Raw genomic sequence first — 3506 nt, forward strand, 5'->3', positions numbered from 1 at the left:
AATAAAAAGTTACTAGTTACCGATAAAATATAACTAAATAAAGTTAAAAGATAAGAGTCTAAAAATGTAACTAGATAAAGTTAAAATTATTTAACTTTTTAACTTTTTAACTTAACTTTTATCTTTTTAACTAGACACTACCCAACCTTGGTAATTTATGTATGATAATTTAAAATCTGTACATAAGACTTTTTTGAAAGTAAACGTAGCAATAAAACCGCAAAACTTAAANAAAATAATATTATTAGAACTTTTACAAAAATAATATTATCAAAACTTAAAAAAAAAAATATTATGTCAAACATTAATGTAAGTTTAAACTTAAACTTCTATGCATTAGGAACCTCAACTAAATTTTACTTTATAACAATACGTAATCTACCTAATACGTCTGCTTCACAGCCTAAGAAACAATCTTTTGGTACACTTTAAATATGAATAGTGACTTGAATTTATCACAGGAAAACTGATTTAATATTGTTATTGTTTATTTTATTTTATATTGTTTCGTATAAGTTTTCTTCTTTTTATGTAATCTATTCATTATTTAACTTTGTTTCTCTAGTGAATCTCTGCTTAGCAAAACGCAGCCAATCACTTGTGGCTTCATCAAATTCTTTTTTAGTATAATTTTGATGCATGTCTAACACTACTTCTCTCATATATTTTATGATACATAAAGAAGCAACTTCAAAATTTTGTTTGCGACCCTTCCACGAACATTGCAAAGCACATTTATTTGTAAATACTTGTGATAATACATTTCTAATAATTTCACGCGCAGTATGACCACCAATTTTTCGGACAAAAGTTTTATATTTGTTGATAAATGTTTCTCCTTCATTTTTTAATTTCTCCTCCATCTGAAGAATATCATTAATAGTTTTCAAAGGTAAACATTTTGTTATTCGATCTATAGAAACACTTGGTAGTACTCCTGGCGTAATATGATCCATACGTTGTTGAATATTTGTAAAGTGAATGTCGGATGCTGCAACCATTTTTTTAAGGTCTGAATGTCTTCTATAATAAAATGTACATTACAATTTTTATAATAAAACTATAACAAATCATAATACTATTAATGCTAATATTAATTTTAAATGATTCATCTGTTCTCAACGTACAATTATATTCAGGGAAAATAACAGAATTAATATATTCTCCTTCTTGCACACATTTACTGCAGCCAAAGTAACCTGAATGATTTTTTATATTAGTTATAAATGCTCTGGCAGATGCATCACAGACAATTCCTTTAATTAAAACTTTGCACATTTTTCTATTGTAATTAAAACCATGTTCCTCAAGTACAATCAGTTCAGTAACTAAAAGACTTAAATACTGATTTGCATCATTTGGTTTTGACATACCATGGAATACACCAGCAGCAAATGGTTTATTGCGAATATCAGTAAAAATAGAAATTAAAATAGGCCAAAATTGGCTTGTTGAACTATTAGATATTGATATGCCATCAACATTAATTAATATATCAATAGTCTTTGGACATTCCTTGAAATACTTGGTTATTAATCATAAAAGACCATTCGCTATTCCAAAGTGTATATAAGAACCACTTGATATTTTCTTAATTTCTCGTGTAGCGTTTTTTGGAGTCTGCATTAATGTCCGAGCATCTCGAGGTAATGTGGTGTGACCACAAGCACGTAAAATTTGTAACAAAGATTTAATAGATTTTTGTGTTATGTTTTCTGCAAGTGTCCATGAAAAAAGCTTATCACGTAAATTAAAAGAATTTTCAGATATCTTACGTGTATCATTATTAGCTTCAAATATATTTAACGAAGTATCATTGAAATTCAAATCACTCTCTATATATTTATTATCTATAGAATTTATTGTTTCTACTGAATCAACTTGTAACTTTGAAGAAACATCTATTGGAAAATAGCAGATAAGATTTTTTATTTGAGTAGAAGTGACAATATTTTTTTCCACATTATATGCTGACATTTTATTTATTAAAGCGCGAGTATTTTCAACAGAACTATTACTATTAATGGTATAAAACTGTATTCGTGAGCGAATCAGTTGATTTTTTCTGCGTTTTGATAGAAAGCGTGGATCTTTCGGGATTTTCAATAAGATTGTAATTTAGTTCTAATCTAAAACAAGATTTTATAATATATACGTACCTTATATAACTAAAAATCACGTGCAGTAAAAAATATATACTGTTAAAAAAGAGATTATGATGACTTATTGAACACAACTTCGACAGATCAACAAAATACCGGATACCCTGAAATATAAGATGATATACACTTCTATTAAAGATTATGTACAGTAAACAAATAGTTTAATAAAAAGAATAAAAGAGTGAAATTACTTGTTGCATTGGGTGTGTTTTGCCGAAGTTAGCGCTACGTAGCGCTACGTAGCACTAACTTCGGCAAAACACACCCATTGATACAGGAGATTAACAATACCAAAAGAAACTCATCTTGAAATATCAGTGTTGCCAAGCGGGTCAAGTTCTTCGCGCATGCGCACAAATGTTATATAACTACTAAACATAATTTTACGGTACCTTGGTTATATTATTTTTGAATAACAATGTTATATTACCGTTATATTGGACAAATGTAACATTACTTGTTACTTCGGAAAAACATAACTGTTATATACTGTGTTTAGTGGGCCATAGACATTACCAGCTCTATGCAACATTTAATAGATGTCTATTGGAGCTTTTGTTCTGTATGTGTTATTAAAACTATTATGCCGATATATATATATATATATATATATACACACACAAAGTATTATTGCATATATATTATACTGCAATGTTACATTGCAATATTTCTGTAAGCGGACATTTTACTGTTGCTGCAATGCTGCAACAACGTTGCTGCAACATTTTGCAATGTTTCTGCAATGTTGCAATCTTGCACAACAATATTGCTGCAATCTTGCTGCAATTTTGCTGTACTGTATGGATATATGTGTTATGACGTGGTAATCGCGTCGCTATTCCCTCGCCACAACAGCTCGAATGATCGCGAGAGTCCGGGGGTGCGAACCGTCTGGGAAGCGCCAGGATCCTCCAGGGCTTGCTTGCGTGCGCTAGATTTAGTCGCTTATTCTGTTATTTTTTTTGTATGCTCTTGGTGCCTTACCACACCGAGAACACACTACTGGAGGAGGTATCAGGATCCGTCGATTGTTGGATAAAGGCGAGAGAAAGCAAGAGAGAAGGGCGTGCGTGGAGGAGCAGCTAGGCACTCGCACGACGGCCAGAGGGGTGACTCTCAAAGAACAAGCGGCGCGGGAGAGGACAGCGACGAAGACAGCGAACCTCGGCGCTGGGTAGCCGAGGAAGAAAGGCGAACACCCAACGATGGAGACAGCCTTGACCTTCCTTTTGCATCGGACAGGCCTGCTGCAAACCTTCGTTGCTAACCTGCAGCTGCCATCCTGCTGCGCTACCGCATGCTGCATCTTTGTTGAATCTGCGGAATCCCACGCTTGGAAATCTC

The 3506-nt window shown here is 32.6% G+C and overlaps 1 long non-coding RNA gene across 1 annotated transcript; it reads right to left on the minus strand.

The window, feature by feature from the left end:
- Positions 1-630: 630 nt before the first annotated feature.
- Positions 631-2406, minus strand: LOC109861988. The gene is made up of 4 exons (XR_002251068.1): positions 2354-2406; positions 2160-2266; positions 1128-1199; positions 631-1023 (listed from the first exon to the last, which is right to left on the minus strand). It is a non-coding gene; the product is annotated as an uncharacterized LOC109861988 (long non-coding RNA).
- Between the last annotated feature and the right edge of the window lie 1100 nt (positions 2407-3506).

The sequence above is a fragment of the Pseudomyrmex gracilis genome, unplaced genomic scaffold (assembly GCF_002006095.1).
Source record: "Pseudomyrmex gracilis isolate BER0280 unplaced genomic scaffold, ASM200609v1 scaffold_1231, whole genome shotgun sequence".
Taxonomy (NCBI): domain Eukaryota; kingdom Metazoa; phylum Arthropoda; class Insecta; order Hymenoptera; family Formicidae; genus Pseudomyrmex; species Pseudomyrmex gracilis.